The 18,681-nt window shown below is 35.0% G+C and overlaps 1 pseudogene; it reads left to right on the top strand.

The window, feature by feature from the left end:
- Nucleotides 1-266: 266 nt before the first annotated feature.
- Nucleotides 267-9,420, top strand: LOC112926481 (small ribosomal subunit protein eS6-like; annotated as a pseudogene).
- Nucleotides 9,421-18,681: the final 9,261 nt, after the last annotated feature.

The raw sequence follows: 18,681 nt of genomic DNA, 5'->3' as shown, positions 1-18,681 counted from the left end.
GCATTAGCAATTCGAACTCCCTGGACACAGAAACAGAAGAACAATGCATACCATGTGAGATGTAATTCTCCTAGCATAATCACAGTGCTGTGTGCAAGCCTGGACTCACTAAGTTAAAAAGACCTTGGAAAACTTGAAGAAGGTTTAAGGACAAGCAATAAACATGATTAATAGCTTGGAAAATAGAATCTCAGAGGAAAGGTTAAGGGAACTAATATTATTTAAGTTGGAAAATAGGCTGGGGAAACAAGTTGGTTTTCAATTACATGAAGGATTATTACATAGAAGGTGCTGATCGGTACTCTGATGCCACGGAGGGCAGAACAAGAATAAGTGAACTTGAAATGTTGTATAAAGCATTTAGGTTGGCTAAAAGAAAGAACTTCCATCAGGAGTGCAAGCCATTAAAATGGAAAGTACTAAATTTCTTTTGTACAGACCTTTCAAAATGCACTTGAAACTCATTTATCTAGGGAAGTTTACATGAGGCCCAGCCCGAACAAGTGGAAAGAGAAACACTTGAAGTTTTACAAGGACTATCTTTCCAAAGTTTCTCTCCATTCTCTAAAGTATGAATGTTTGATGAATTTGTGATAATACACAAGGAGAAAAGTGCACACAGATCAAAATCTCTGAAATACAGCTTAACTGTGCACATGCCCTTGCTTAATCGAGCAACCTTAAGAAGCAGCAACCTTAAGAAGCACGGCAGTTCTAACATTCTTTGTTGTAGCTGTTCAAGCAATTTTAGCTTGTTACACTATTTCAAGTGCGTGAGATTACTGGCAACTAATTGCGTTTTTGTTTCTTGGTTTCTCATCTCCTTCTTTGCCAGAGATTTTTTGTGTGTTCTTTTAGAAATGAATCAAACCAATTGAATATTCTTTCATAAGGTAATAAAAATAATATATTTTCTTCCAAAAGATTTTATTTACTTAGAAAAATAGGCTATTCTCTGAACACCTGCACACTTAATTCTCTTAGAGTTAAATTATACAAGAATTCCATACCGCTGATTTCCGGGGCTTGTGCTAACAAAGATAAATGAAAGCAGGGATTTCAATAAAATTTTGCAAACAATTCTGTTAGAGCTTGTCAAATACACACAAGATATGAGTTCTAACTCCTTTTATTTATATGTCAATGTTATGAAAATCACTAAATGAAAGTATGGACTGTTGCATATAGTCTATACACAAAGGCATAAAAATGAAAACTCTAGCTGGAAGCGTTAACTATTTCTTTGGTGATGATATTTATTTTTCCCCTGTAAAATATTTTATTTTCTTTAAGATGAATCATAAATAAATGATCATTTCCACCAAATGCAAACAAGCGGTGTAAATTGTATTATGAAAAAGACATTTTAAAGAACCTCTATTGCTTTCTGTTTAGGAAGTGCTTTGTAGTCATAAATAATTAATTTTTTACAATGTCAGTAAGAATGGAGGTGAGCGACAGTTATTATCTTCTCTTTTAGGATGAGAAAGGAAATCACAAAGAGATGAATTACCAAATTTACATAACAAGTTTTTGAAAAGATGGAATTGCAACTTTGAGATCCTGACTCAAGGTTTTTGTGTTTTGATTTACAAAAAGCCTCGAAAAAGCTGACATAAAGAAGAGGGAATCGTTTAAAACTTGTACCAGAAAGCAAACTGAAAAGGCTTTGATCTTCAACCATGTCTGATAGCTAGTATCTGCTAAAAGTTCCCACTTAGGAAAGAATAAGTGTTTCTACAATGTTATATGGTACTCTGTGCACAGCAAGGCCAACCAGCAGTCTCTTTTCCCTTGGTAACTAAGGTAACATATATGATGGATAGAAAGATAACTTTGGAGTAAGCTTGTGTGCTGTACCAATAAGAAAAGTTAGTGGTGCTTACAATAATTTGATATTCATCATATTTGCACAATCAATCTGAAAGTAAATAACTTTTTCATTATGTTAGCTCCAATTTACTTTCTTGGACTTTGGCATTTCCCTTCAAATTTAATCGGATTCCCACTCCAAAGTTTAGAATTTCCTAAACCATAATTGCTATGCCCAACACAGAAGGTCATCAATCTCTGCTCATCATCTACCCAAATTTAGAATGAGTGATGCTCATTGAAAATCAGATTGGGTTGCTCAGTCACAACTGCTGGGTGCCATATGCCTCCTACAATATCTCTATTAAGTCCACCTTCAACTCCCAACCCCTTTTATTATTCTGTTAGTATGAACACTATTCCAGCATTTTCCTCAAATTAGGGCCATACCAAACCTCTTCTCACAACCCAGAGAACAATCCTCACAATATTTTTCATATCTGTATTCTGCTCTTTGTATTAATCACCCACTTAAAGTGCTCCTCCATATTTGGAATGACGTTTTTGGAATGACTAATAATTTCACCTAGAACTGTAATGATGGTATTCTTTCAACCTCAAAGTATTATCCATGTTCATATAACCTAAAAACAAGAATACAAAAGTAATATATTTGCCATGTAGAGCAAGGAATAGAAGTCTAGCATCTTATCATGACATGTATGATACAGTTTTGATATTTGTAATAGTTATTTTTTTTGTAATAGTTATTTTTTTATGATGGAAACCCATCTTCGTGCTTCCTTTTTATAGAGTACAGACATTATTATTTTGTGTGAAGTATTTGAGATGGCAAATCAACAGTTCTTTTCATGTCAATAGGAATCAAAGTTCCTGAGTTGTTCAAGACATGGATTTCTTTCCTTTTTGTTACCATGGGACCAGGAAGAGTCTATGATTACTGAGAATAGAGAAATATCACTTTATTAGAAAGGTCTTGAACTAAGCTTTATTTGGAATACTTTTTGGACACTATACATTGGGCTTCCTGGCAATAGGCTTTGATGTTATTCCTATAGCTAATTATTAAATCTCAAAACAACTTAAGAAATTAATGCCTTCTTGTATTTCTCACTTCTCAGTTGTGAATGGCTGTAGATTGCTAACTTCTCAAGAATGCATTGCAGAATCTAAGATATATGTATAACATACAAACATCATCAGATCATTAACAAAAAATCAGGACTTCTTGGTTTTTACTTCAAAGTATTACATGACAGGATGCTCAGATTCTGTAAACTCAAAGGAATTTACTTTTATCACCAAATGATAGGACTGAGAAGAAAAGTATCATCATCTCCCTTATGTCACAATTCTAGGTTCCTAAGAGTTCTTTTCATTGAGAAAAGAATCTCATCATTGATAATTAATATAAAAGATACAGTGAATTGGACAGGCTTTCTTCAAGTAGCAAATCATTTAACTATTACTGAACATAATCATTAGAAGCATATGCCTAAATCTTGAATTATATGTAAAAAGCCAATAAATAAAGTACTTTCTACCATTACTTACCCATTGCATGAAAAGTATCCTTAACACAGGCTTTACCATTCCATGTAAGGGACAACTGGGAAAGGCTAGAGGCCACTGAGAGACATTGTGCAACTATACTTTTTGTCACGGTCTTCAGAAGAGTAGGAATCTGAGATCCCTGGGTGGCTCAGTTGTTTGGCACCTGCCTTCAGCCCAGGACTTAATCCTGGAGTCCAGGGATCACACAGTCTCCCTCTGCCTGTGTCTCTGCCTTTCTCTCTCTGTGTGTTTCTCATGAATGAATAAATAAAATTAAAAAAAAAAAAGAAGAGTAGGAATCTGTGCTCAAAGGCATGAAATTCACAGGAATTTGGAATGTCAGAAAGTTGCCATGCTTTCTCTTTGTGTGTGTGTGTGTGTGTGTGTGTGTGTTTACCTGTAAAATGGTTGTATCTACACACAAATTTCCTAACCCTACTAGGAAATGGCTCATGAAATACTGAGCGGGACAGGCTGTGATTTTTATAAAAAGCCTAACTCCTTGAAGATTGTCAGGAAAACATTCTTGAAAATACAAATTATCTTCTTTCAGAACCACCATAATTTCATTGTTTTTTTTTTTTTTTCTAGTTTTTGACACTGACAAGGTTTTCCTGTTTGTTACTGAGCTGGGCTTGGGCATAATACCATGTTTTTTCCCCATCTTTCCACATCAGGCATAGCAAGCTAGTCAATACAACAAAGTGCATATTCTTAAGACTCTCTCATTCCTCATCAAGTTCTGCCTTTGTGGAATTTGCCAAAAATTTGATCCTCAATACACTGACATTAACTTGTTTCTCTAGTAAGTACCATATTTAGATAGAACATGATAAAAGATTTTAAAAGCCAAAATACCTAACATATAAACAACACAAAAACTTTCATGTGAACGTTTCTTAAATTTAAATCAGTGGTGCTGATGTCTTCACACCTCTGACTTTTGAGTACTTTGTGAATTTATACTGCTTTGCTAAAATGCTTGTTTTAAATGAAAGGTATTTAGAAGGAAGACTATTAAGCAGCGAACACATGAAAAGAGGTTTAAGTATTGTCATCTTTTATCAATTGTATGATTTGTTTATTTATCCCAAGATATACCTGTAACGTCTTTCTTTTCAGTTTACATAAGCAGGTTTAGATTTAAGTCCTGGAATACAGAAAGTGTATGCTTTAATCTTTATGTCCCCCTCTGCCTGTCGTATCATCCTAACAGTGTCTGAAGGTTTGCTTTACCTGCATCATCTCATGACATGTTTATAAGGATACTAGGAAGATATTGTTTTCTGAATTTTAAAGATGAAGAAAATGGGGTAGAGAGATTTAAAGTAATTTGCTCAAGGTTACAAATTGCATAAGCAGGGCTGCCTGGGTGGTTCAGCAGTTGAGTGTCATGTCTCCCGGACGTGATCCGGGAGTTCAGGGATTGAGTCCCGCATTGGGATCCTGCATGGAGCCTGCTTCTCCTCCATCTGCCTATGTCTCTGCATCTCTCTCTCTCTCTCTGTCTCTCATGAATAAATAAAAATAAAATCTTAAAAAAAATTACATAAGCAGCAGAACAAAGAGAAATACAGGAGCCTAAAATGAAAGAAAACCACTCATAGTTACTATGTATTACTATAGTAGTAGGTACTGAAGTTCCTTACATATAGTAACACTCTAAGTATACAGACACACATACAGACACATACACATATATGTAAATATATCTTGCAAATGACAAATAGTTCTACTTGCCTCCTACTGAATGGTATGTTACTTTTTGGGAAGTCTTAGAAAATACAATCCCACCTCAATAACCCAGAGTAATATTTTAGCTTTCTTGAGCTTGTGATTACACAGAATTGACTTGTGGTTACACATGCATAATAGAGCAGAATTCAATGCACAATAACTTTTTAACAAGGAATAGTTTCTGACCAGGACTATCACAGTGTTTGGAGAAACAAGAGAAACTTACATGTTGCTTTTGAGTAAAATCAATCACCAGAGTACAGCAAGAATTTTTCTAAGTTATGAACTATAATCCATAATTTGCTGTAAGCTTCACTTTCTAAATGTTGGTCAATGGTTTTACAAAAGCTGTATCACCAGAGATGAAAATTATATATATATATATATATATATATATATATATATATATATATTTTTTTTTTTTTTTTTTGCTAGTACTTACTCCAGTCTTCTCAAGGAGGACCTCACAGGGTGCAATTATGCAGAATGCAGAATCATCAAGGACCTGCACTGAACTGGATTCACATATATTTGAGAATCAGCTCCCTAAGAAAGAAAGAGGTTGACAAACAAAGAGGATAAAGCAAGGGAATCATCTTGCCAGGTTCTCCTAGTAGACAATGACAGTGCATGAACTAGTCACATCTACATTGTAATGGATTTTTCCTCATCAGATTATCATATTACATCCCCATGTAATTATGGTGTGAAAGATTTATAGATTTAAAATGAATCAGATAATAATAAAATGGATTGAAATTTTATTTATAGGAGTAAACAATAAAATAAAACAAATTATATTCCTTAGACAATGTCACATTTAGAAAAGAGTAGGTTATGAGAGGATTCAAATTCACAGAGAGACATAATGAATGGCTATGCAGTTGCAAAAATAAAGCATTGCGGAAACAGCTTGTTGAGACTGATTCAAAATTTGAGATGGGGAGACACTTACATGACTTAATATCTAATTTTCCATAAATTAAAATAAATCTGGTGTTGAGGGACTAAAACAATGACAATAAAACCGCAGATGTGGAGTACATACTGGCTAAAGAAAAAGTAAGAAACTTGATCAAATATTCCTTTGCTAATTATGGAACAGAGAGTACATTTCATTTGTAAAAATCAGAATCTTTCTTAACAACACATGATTATTGTGTCTGTAATGGGGGGAAAAGATAAAGCATCTATAATTTAAGAAAGATATCATTTATTCAAGTTGGGTGGGGACTCTTGTATCAAAATTAGGTGACTTTGTGCGTAGTGTTTTTATTTATAACAGTATATCTAGTAAAATAGTATAATCATGTTTAAGTGAATGATGGATCTGAATAAATCTGTGATGGTATTCATTTTACAAATATGTTTTATGAATGATTTGTGTCAGTAAATATACTAAAATAAATATATAGAGAAATAATTTAGATGCAATGTCTTTTTGCACACAGTGAAAATAACAGAAATGAGAGAAAATTAAGTATTACATAGAAGTGCTGATGATAGAAGGGGAAACCATATGAAGTGGGAAAAGAAGAAGTTTAAAATCTTTACTGAGTATCTTAATATTTGAGACTTTTATAAAGAGTAGGAGTTTCATGGACACACAAAAAGGGACGGATATTTAAGACAGAGGAAATAGCTGAGAGAGTTCAGGGAGGTGTAAAATATACATAATCCTCAATCATGGAAAAGTAAGTTGCATGATGTGTTCAAGTTAATTTTACCATGAGGAAACTTATGATCAGTCACCAAATGGGACATATTAAAAAATACAACTTTAGTTGAAAAACCAATGGCAGTATAACCTCAACATAGGCTTTTTAGATTGAAGTTATCTAAGAAGCTGTAGGTTGCTCAAATTACCAGTCAAAATGGTCACAAGCGTTGAACAGAGTTAACTGATCAAAACAGTTAAGCTCCTGCCAATGGTATGTTTCAATACCATAGCTTATTCTTTTGCGTGGCGCCTCGGAGGCAGTAGGCTGCTTTAGAATAAAGCTGAACATCTCTTTCCCAGATACTGGCTGCCAGAAACTTATTGAAGTGGGTGATGAACACAAACTGTGTACCTTTTATGAGAAGCATATGGCCACAGAAATTGCTGCTGATGCATACAGGGTCCGAATCAGTGGTGGCAATGACAAACAAATCTTCCCCATGAAGTAGGGTGTCTTGACCCATGGCCATGTCTGCCTGCTGCTAAATAAGGGGCATTCCTGCTACAGACCAAGAAGACCTGGAGAAAGAAAGTGCAAATCTGCCTGAGGTTGAATTGTGAATGTCAATCTCCGTGTTTTCAACTTGGTCAACTTAAAGCAAGGGGAGAAGGATATTCCTGGACTCATTGATACTACTGAGCCTCGGTGCCTGAGGCTCAAAAGAGCTAGCAGAATCTGCAAACTTTTCAATATCTTCAACGAAGATGATGTCTGCCACTACATTGTGAGAAAGCCCCTAAACAAAGAAGATAAGAAACCTAGAACCAAAGCACCCAAGATTCAGCATCCTATTCATCTTATTCGGCATCCCCCGTTTCCTCCAACAAAAAGGTCAGGTGTGTTACTCTGAAGAAACAGCGTACTAAGAAAAATAAGGAAGAGGCTGCAGAATATGCTAAACTTTTGGCCAAGAGAATGAAGGAGGCCAGAGGGAAACTCCGGGAATAACTGCCAAGAGATGGAGGCTGTCCTCTGTGAGAGCTTCTACTTCTGAGTTCAATCAAAAACTAGATTTTCTAAAAGTAACAAATAAGAACAGACACACGCACACACACCCAAAGCTATAGCTTGATGATGATAGATTAGATAGCTAGATAGTAATTTTTGCATATCATGTATGTAGAATACATATACATATAAGAGCAACAAAGAACGGTGGAGAAATAAGCTTATTTTCTCTAAAACATACTTCCTGGACTTAGGTCTAGATCTTTTAATGTGAGAAAAGTGAAAAGAAAATGGAAGGGAATTGGGGATAGGAACAGGGAGCTGGAAATTGCATTCATAAAGCTTATTAGCAGCTTTGAACATATTTCTGCAAATCTGAAGTTATAAAATCATTCAAAGAGAAGAAATATTTTAACTCCATCTGCCAGCATTTGGCTGCTGCTATTATATATAATTTATTCGCAAAAAAATATACAAAGAATATAGGCTTTGGAATCAGAGAGTCCTGAATTCAGTCATGACCTCTCACTCAATATTTGAGAAAGTTAACTGACTTCTTTGGGCTTCTGGTCCCTCTTCTATTCTTGCAGGTAATACCGCCTGATTGTGATATACCTGAAAGAACCTGAGGCCACGCACGTAAACAGCTTGGCATATTATCAAACATGCTGTACACCTGCTATGAGGAGGTAAGCGTGGTGTTTGGAGTGAGAGAACTTCTATTCTCCAGGTTTCCTTGTCAAGGGAATTCAGGAAAAGATATCTGAATTTTTTGCCTCGTACCTCATGCTACTTTGTAAGGGTCAGTGTAGAAACTCAGCTTCTTGTTTCTGGCTTTTCTAAATTCTCTCTCTTTTGAATCAACCTGCCAATAGAAAAAAAATGCATTTTGGCATGATCACCCCATGTAAGAAGATTAGTAGTGACTCCTATTTCTTATTTCTCACTTGGCTCCCGAACTTCAAGAAGACAATAGTGTTATGTCTTCTTAAAGCCCAACATGTGATAGCTATTATTTTACTAATAAGCAATCATTATGCATTACTTCTTATGAGTTAGAATTTAGAAATACTTTCCATAATTGTCATTTAAGCAATCTGGTTAAATTGTAAATTTTAATTTAAAGTGGTATTTAATAATTATAACTTTAAAAAGTTTAAAGTATCTCCAGGACAATGGTAAGTCTGTACTACATGAGAAAAAAAAATCTATCATCAGAACTGTCATCATGGGCACAGTATTATTTGAATAGTGAAACTTAGAGATTTATAACATTAACAGATATCATGGGGTGATAATGACAAGAATATTAGTTATTTATACGACATTGTGTGACAGAGATGGTTAACTCAATTAGATCCTGGTGGTATTAAAGTCAAGGTCACATATTTAATTTCCATATGGGCCAGTATACTCCTTACTGGGAAAACTTTGCTCTCTACTCACGGCCTGCACCCCTAACCCCAATCTGTTATTTCTCAATTATGTGCCATTAATTGATGCAATATCCTACTGATAGTGGGTCATCTGTGCCATCTGCATAAATGAAGGACAGCATGTCTATGAGGCAGCCGACAGAGAACAACTTGAAGCCAATAGTAGCAGAAATTTCACTAATAACCTGTAGTATTCTTCAGGAAAAAAAAATAGCTCCAAATTTTCCAAGGGAGAATTAACTGCAAACATTATTCAAGAGTAGGTTGGAATCAACTCACAGTCACTTTCTGTTTTAAAAGTGAGGGCATCTGATGTGATGAGCATTGGGTGTTATACTATATGTTGGCAAACTGAATTTAAATTTAAAAAAATCAAAGACAAAAATAAATAAATAAATAAATAAATAAACAAACAAATAGACTGAGGCAATTGAGGAGGGTGCTTGATGTAATGAGCACTAGGTATTGCAACTGATGAACCACTAAACTCCACCTATGAAAGTAATAATACACTGTATGTTAACTAAATTGAATTTAAATAATTTTTTTAAAGTGAGGCAAAGAGAAGCTCAATAGCTTAGTATGGTTTTTTAAGAACTTATACTCACCACATATTTATCTGATAAGATGTTCTCTCATGTAGCATGTTTCCTAAGACTTTTAGTTTGCATTGTTGTTTGTTTACTAACTTGGTACTCCCTTGTAGTAATTCTGAATCCTATGAGGAATTTATAATATATCCCAGAGCTGTTCATTTATCATTAATTATCATAGCATATATGATTAACAGATACACTGACATACACAGGGAGTAATTGGATTATTTCTCATTCCTTACTTGCTAGCAAGAGAGCTAAATTCTATATTCTGGCAAAGAACTGATGCAACATAATATCATAATTTAAAGTCTACAAACCAAGACTTACAGTTTTTTTTTTTTTTATTGATTTATGATAGTCACAGAGAGAGAGAGAGAGAGAGAGAGAGGCAGAGACATAGGCAGAGGGAGAAGCAGGCTCCATGCACCGGGAGCCCGACGTGGGATTCGATCCCGGGTCTCCAGGATCGCGCCCTGGGCCAAAGGCAGGCGCCAAACCGCTGCGCCACCCAGGGATCTCCCAAGACTTACAGTTTAAATAGACGCAGAGACTTCTAAGTCCTATCTTTAATTTAATCATTTGTCTATTATTTAAATCTTTTATGTCTTCCTCCTCATTCAAAAATTTTCCAAATAAGCTACTTATAAAAACCTTTAAGGAAAAGATTGATGGAAATCACTTAAACTCATTAATTTATACAAAAAATGTTTCATCTCTCAGAATAAGGATTCGAGGTGCCATCTATCTAGGAGATAGAAACATCTGTCTCCTATTATATTTCAAGTAGCAGTCACCAGATGGAACAGAATTTTGTGTGTATGTGTTAGGGCATAGTGAGACATCAGGAGCCTCTAAATAAATATTTCTTCAAAACACCTATCTTAGAGACATTGCACTGATAAAAAAAAAAAAAAAAAGATTTAACATAAAATAAAAACTCTAAAGTCCCAGGTTCAAGGATTTGACATCCTAATGGAATAGAGAATTAAAAGTTAAAAAGTTGGGAGGGGGACCTGGTTGGCTCAGTGGGTTAAATGTCTGCCTTCAGTGCCAGCCACGATCCCAGGATCCTGGGATGGAGTCCCGCATCCATCTGGCTCCCTGCTCAGTGAGGAGTCTGCTTCTCCCTCTGCCGCTCTTCCCTGCTTGTGCTCTCTCTCTTTTTCTGCTCTCTCTCTCAAATAGTTAAATAAAATATTTTTTTAAAAAAGAGAAAGAAAGGGATTACTATTGAGATGAAAATTAGTATCTCTAAGAATCACCTGAGGTTTGATTTAAATGTTATGAAACTGCCCTAAGAAGGTGGCATGAAGCAGGTCACTTCATCATCAGGCTCAACATCTGCATCATCTGTGGAGCCTTTCCCAAGTACAAAAAACAGAGAAATCTCTTACTGATTTTATATGATTTCTGGAGTTTGTCTCTACTGCTAGACTCATGAGAATCTATGCCTGCATTTTTGGTTTGCTCCTCCGCTTGCCTGACATGGCAATGCCCAAGTTGACTGTGGACCCCACATACTGAAAACAGTATAGCCTCTCTCAAACTGGCTCTAAAGACGACTCACATCTTTAGAACAGCTTGAACTCTTATGAAGGCTAAATGAGTACATTGAAATAGTTATAAAATTTTTGGATCTATATGTTACGTGGGCTAGACTTTCACAATTAATATACTCCATGCCCATCATGAACATACCCTATAAATAACTTTTACTTTACTACTGCTACTCACAGAGACTGTACTAATCTGCATTCTCAGATAAAACCAATAAATTAGAGATTAGATAGATACAGAGATAGATATAGTTTATTATAAGGAATTGGCTCATGCAGTTTTAAGAAGTCCAAAGATCTGCCAGTTAGAAACCCAGGAAAGCCAATATTGTTTTAGTCCAAGTTCAAAGGCAGGAGGAGACATATATCTTAGCTCAAAGATGGTCAGGCAAAGAAAGTAAATTCTCCCTCCCTCTGCCTTTTTTTTTTTTTAAGATTTATTTATTTATTCATGAGAGAGAGGCAAAGACACAGGCAAAGAGAGAAGCAAGCTCCCTGCAGGGATCCCAATGGGACTTGATTCCAGGACCCAGGGTCACGCCTGGAGCTGAAGCCAGAAGCTCAACCACTGAGCCACCTGGGCATCCCAGCCTATTTTGTTCTATTCAGGCCTTCAGTGGATTAGATGAAGCCCTCCCCAGCACATGTATACACTGGAGAAGACAATCTGCTTTATTCATTCTAAGGAAGCAAATGTGAATCTCACTTAGAAACACTATCACAGACACACCCAGAATACTGTTTAATCAAATATCCAGGCATCCCACGGCCCACTTAAATTGAACACACAAAATTACACATCACAGAGAATATTCTTCAAGACTGAACATGATATTACAATGGTAACCTGATCAGTGAACATCAGAGCAGGATTATTACCTCCTTTATGCTAAATATTGTATTTCTATTAATATAACCTAAATCCAAATTACAATTTTTAAAAGCCACCTTAACACTACATTGTGTCTTTTTCAGGGTCAGACACTTCAGATATTTGATCATCATTTTATTCACAATCTTATTCTCATAGTTTTAGAAAGATAGGATTATATCAGAAGATTCTAGAAAGTGAGAAGATACTTTCTTAACATTGATTTTAATTCAGATAAAATTTTACTCAAAAGGTGATTTTAGGCATCATTTCTGTATGAAAATACAGGGCTATATCCCTTTTCCTGCTGCAAAATAGTAATTTATTTTTGCTGAAATAGAAAATATGGATGCCTACAATAAAAAAAAATCAAAGCATTGTCTGAGTTTACATTGTGTGGCTACAAAATGCTGTGATCAACAAGTCATAACCTCTGGTCTAGAGGGTATCAGGCCTTGCCACTAAATTTCCTACCCTCAAAAAAGCAAACAAACAAAACAAGTCATATATTTCCTATAGAACAAATAGAATAGTTATATTCAATTAGCCTTTGTTTAAAGTAATAGGTATTCATGAAACGAATAACAATATCATAAATAGAATAGGCCTAAGGTAAGTTCCTTCACTAGTCTTTGAAGTGTAAAATTCTTTTGCGGGCCTCTTCAGTACGTATCTGGTCTTTGGATAACATTATTATTTTTCTACTCCTGTGAAAAAGAATGAACTTAGAATTGTCTCTAGTTTCTTAGCCCTTAGAAAATCACAGAAATCAGCATGCTAGAGTACGTTCCATTTCCTTTAAAGACAAGATGACTAGAGTGGTAAAAATAGTTCAGTATACTGGTGAACATAAAAATAGATTTGACAATTCAGGAAACACAACTCATATAGGAAGAAACTGCTGATTGCTTTAGAATGAGATGATAGTTCAATAAACGAAGTCATGTTCTAGGTTTACAATCCTCCCTGGTTCCTTTGGCAACGTGTGAAGTATGTTCAATGTGTTATAATTAAAAAATGTAATTCACGTTTCTTTTTTTCTTCTTCTTTTTTTTAAGCTTTATTTATTCGAGAGAGAGAAAGAGAGTGAACACTGGTGGGGAGAGGGACAGAGAGAGAGAGAGAATCTCAAGCAGATTCTGCGCTAAGAACAGAGCCCAATTTAGGGCTCTATCTTGGAACACTGAGGTCATGACTTGAGCTGAAATCAAGAGTCAGTTGCTCCACCGACTGAGCCACTCAGGCGCCCCAACACTTAATTCGCTTTTGAGTATCAGAAGCAACTCTAGGAATTATTTTTCTAAAATACCTAGTTATTTTGCTATTAATTATCATAATTTACTCTTCTTTAAAATTGTAAATCCCAGGGGTAGAGATTTTTCCTCATTGTGTTCACTGATGTGTCCCAAAAGCCTAGAGCAATCACTGGCATACAGTAGATGGTTATCTACTGGCATACAGTAGATGGTTATAGATATAAATATCTATTGGATTATATGAAAGCTTGAATGAATTATTTGCTTGGTCATCAATCAAACTCACCATCTTTCTGTTTTCAATATGCCAAGTGCCTTCTGGTTTCAAGGGCTTTGTACAAGTTTTTCGATCTCCATCCTGGTCTCTCTCTCTGTCTCTTTCTTTCTCTCTCTCTCTCTCTCTTTTTACAGGTTTCTTCATACAGCTCTCCCTTACTTATTGTGTAGGTCTCACATCTACCAGCACTTTCTCACTGAGGCCTTCTCTGAGCACTAAAGTGAAAACAGTCTTTCTCCTCTGGTCTCGCTTTAATATAGTCCCCTTACTTTTACGTTATTCACGGCATATGCCAGCTTTGTTACACTGATGTATGTGTATTGAGGGTAAAGTTTACACCTGTCTTCCTCACCATACTCCATTACCTGGAAGAGGTTCAGGGGAAATTAGGTGGTTGAAATACACTTGCTGGTTGCTTAAAATACCATTATGTGCCTGACTCTTTGATCACCACTGAGGATGGACTAGTGAACAATTTGTTCTTATGGAATAGACAGGAAGAAAATGAGCAAAAAACCCCCACATTTTTTACCAATAGTTATATGAGTTATGATAGAAATATAAATGTCAATATGATAGAGAATAAAAAGGGAATCTATAGATTTTTTTTGAACAGCAAACAAAAATCTCTCAAGTGGTGACCGAAACAAAAACCTTCAGGATGGGGTTTCTCAAACACACCTTGCTCTTTTCTTGTGAGGCTGGAGATGTTGGCAAAGACTAAGTCAGATGGGGACTTAAAGTAAGGAGTTTAGATTTCATTCTAAGAGCAATAAAAACAACTAAAAATAGGCATTTACTTTTCTTTCAGAAGATTCCTAGGTCTACTGAAGAAAAAAGATTTAAAGGGGGAAAAGGGAAAAGTGCAGATAAGAACTGTCCCAGGAGTCTGGTGGCTGACCTAGAGTGACGGCAGTAGAGATGAAGAGAAGAGGCTGGATTCCAGATACATTTTAGAAATAAACTTCACAGGACACAATGATTACCTCTGGGATAATCATAGATGATTATGTTGCCATATAATTTGGCATCTAAAGAGGACACTTTTGAAAGGAAGGTGAGGTAGTATTAACAATTATACCTGGACAAAAGGGATTCACCAAGGCAAATCAGGAGATATGGTCATCCTCATAGATTTTTGTTTTGTTTTTGTTTTTGAATGTTTGTTGAATGACAATATTTTTCATTAAAATGGAAGCAATTCAGGAAGGAAAAGGTGATGAGGAATTGGGCTAAAAGGTATTATTTGGGCAATTAAGACAAAAAAAAATCTGAATATGCAAAAACACAGAGATAGAACCATCAGGATGGGGTTTGGGCCATACAATAGTTCCGATATAATTTAAATTTGACCAGCCTGTAAAAGACACAGGCTTCTGTTCATCATTTGCTATTATTAATCATTAATTTTAGGGATGCAGGTTTATTACATTTGCCTAGTATACTCTTTGTCAAAATAACACATTAAAAAGCCAGTATAGCTTTCTAATTGTCAAAATTAACATTTTAAATTCCAATTGTTTAATCCCAATAGTTTTTAAATGAATCATGATTCCTTACTTATAAACACCTAGAAATACTTTAAAGAAAAACAGAGATTCAAAGAATTTATTTTGCCGAGTTGCTCTTGAAAACATGAAGAAACTGATGGCAAACCTTATTCATAAACTAATAACTATTAGAATAGAAAATATTGATGAGTTTTTTATGTAACTTGAATTTAAATGCCTAAGGAGACTCAGAAAATCCCTACATCTATTTACTCCAGATTGGATCTGAAAGTCTATTTTCATTCAATTTCTTAGCATTATTAGTAGTGAAATATAAAGCCAGGATTACTGACCTAAGTGAGCCATAAGATTTAGAAAAACCTATATATCACATAACATTGAATACAGATTACCAGGCAAGTGACTGTTATTTCGAGTTCAGTCAAGTTTGATAGGGTTTTTATGACTGGTCCAAGAAATGAATTACTGGGTTCATCTTTACAAAGAATCTGTTCACTGCAACCTTAATATGAAAGTCAGATTGAAAATTCATACCCATAGCAGGTACAGTAAATGGATTTTTCCCCATAGATTAGGATATGAAATCATTATTAAGAACTGTTCCCATTCAAAAAATTGTTTTGATGCAGGAGACCTAATATAACAAGCCTTATCTACTTATTTATGCTTTACCTTCCTACAATTTGATCATTGTTTAAATGCATAACAGTGTGCACATCTGCTGTCCCGATGGATGGGCTTGCTGCAGATATGCTACAGCTAATGACAAGATGGCACAAAAACTTATGAGATACATAAAGATTTATGAATCAATAAGAAAGCCTGAAATGCTAAGTTCCTCAATTTTTTTTTAAAAAGGATAGTAGGCTAATTGGAGACAAAAATTTCCATTTCATTTCACTATGTGAAATGAAAATTTATATTATGCTAAGTGGATGGTGGTTCCAAATGTTTCTACTTTCCTTTTTCTGTTTAGAATCTTCTAGTATCTCTTTCTACATAACAAAATAAGTTAATGCAGAGAATATACTCCAGAATTACTCTGGGACAGACCTCTTAATGTTTTTTGAACTTTTTATTAAGGAATAAGATATATACACACACACACACACACACACACACAGACACACACACACATACAAGGGAGAGTGCATGAGTCATAAGGGTAGAGCTGAGTGACTTTTCATAAACCGAATACACCCATGTGACTAGCAGCCAGATCAAGGGACAACTTTACTGGGACTCCCATACAGACAATCACATAATAAAGGTAAACTGCTTTTTGACTTTTAATATAATTAATATTCTTTTGTTTTTGGAGTATATGCAAAACACTGACAGCACGAACTCTTTGGGGTATGATTTCCTTCATGCAGTACTGTCTTTGTGAGGTTCAGCCACACCAGTAAAGGCATTCACAGTATGCTCAGTCTTATATATTCCTATTCCACTTGTGAATACACCATACATTTTTATCCATACTACTGCTGGTAGGAATATAGGTAGTTTCAGGTTTTACTACTGATCATTTAACTACTATATACAGTGCTGCTGTGAACAATCTATTATTTAGTGAATGTGTGTACTTACTTCTGTTGACTTCATACTTAGATGTGGAATTGCTAAAGAATGGTGTATACAGACGATCACTGCCAATAAATAGTGCCAAATTGGTTTTCAAAGTCATTTTATCAATTTATGTTTCTATAACTTTGCCAACATTTGGCGTTGGCTTCTGTTTCATTTTAATAGTATCATGTTGTAGTTACATTTTGTAATTTTTTGAAAATGGATGAGTTTAAACACTTACATATGGGATCCCTGGGTGGCGCAGCGGTTTAGCGCCTGCCTTTGGCCCAGGGCGCGATCCTGGATACCCGGGATCGAATCCCACGTCGGGCTCCTGGTGCATGGAGCCTGCTTCTCCCTCTGCCTGTGTCTCTGCCTCTCTCTCTCTCACTGTGTGCCTATCATAAATAAATAAAAAATAAATTTAAAAAAAAAAAAAACACTTACATAAGTTTGTTGGCCACTTTTTTTTAAAGTGCTCATCCAAATATTTTGCTTAATTTTCTACTGGATTTCTGTCTTTTTCTTACTGATTTCCAAGGGTTCCTTATATATATCCTGACAAGTCATTTGTAAATATATGTATTACAAATGTCTCACTCTGTGGGCTACCTAGTCACACTCTTCCTGGAAGGAGTTGATCTTAATGTAGCCTAGTAACTTTTATTTTGGTTGTAATTAAAGCTGTGTTCATCCTATTTAAGAAAATATTGCATACCATATGGCTATGAAGATATTCTCTCATGTTTTCTTCTAAAATATTTATTGTTTTATTTTTCACATTTAAATCTGCACTTCCTCTGGAGTTGATTTTTACGTATAAGGTAAAATAGTACTTTACCTTTTTTTTTTCTTTTTAAAGGGAATGCAACTAACCTATTTATTGAAAAACGATTACTTCCCCCACGACTTTATAATGTCGCTTTTGTCTTAGAGTGACTGCATGTATATAGTGATCTGTTTCTGTACTGTTGATTCTTTACAGTTGATATTTCTTTCATTATGGATGGCAGAGAAGGAGGACTTACAGAATATTTAAATTTATTTTCAACTGGAATTCAAAGACCAAAGATAGGAAATGATTTACTCAAATATTACTTTAGTTACAAAACGGAAGTTTCAAAATTCAATGCCAACATAAACATTTCTAAACAGATTTTATATTATTATATTTTTACAAAATTTATTTTGATTTTTGATATAGTTAAAGTACTATGATATTGCAATGAACTGATTTCAGCTTATTTAGTGAAAAAGATAAATATGGACATTTATTGGACATTTTTTATTTAATATATAAATCTTTTATTATGATTAGATGTATAGTGTACATGGAAGCTTCTATCCTTATAAATTTTTTTTCCTTTACCAATTCAAGTATGGCACGTATATATATTTGATTGATGTAAATTTAAGTCTCATGAGAAGGTTTTCTTTAGAGTTATTAAAATGGGTTTCTAGAAGTAACTTGATGATTTTTGAAGAAATTAGTATTATTTGAGTGAGGTTTAATTCATGGTCCATTTTTAATATTTTCTTTTCTTTCTTTCGTTCTTTCTTTCTTTCTTTCTTCTTTCTTTCTTTCTTTCTTTCTTTCTTTCTTTCTTTTTTTTTTCAGAGAGAGAGAGCGAGCAAGCAGAGGGGTGGGGAGGACAGAGGGAGAGGGAGAGACAGAATCTTAAGCAGGCTCCACATGCAGTGTCCTGCCCAATGTGGGGCTTGATCTCACAACTCTGAGATCATGACCTGAGCTGAAATCAAGGGTTGGGCATGACCAATTGAGCCACCCAGGTACCCCCTTCTTTCTCAATAT

This window comes from Vulpes vulpes, chromosome 6 (assembly GCF_048418805.1).
Source record: "Vulpes vulpes isolate BD-2025 chromosome 6, VulVul3, whole genome shotgun sequence".
Taxonomy (NCBI): domain Eukaryota; kingdom Metazoa; phylum Chordata; class Mammalia; order Carnivora; family Canidae; genus Vulpes; species Vulpes vulpes.
Note: the sequence above shows the minus strand (reverse complement) of the source record. Positions and strands in the feature narration are given on the sequence as shown.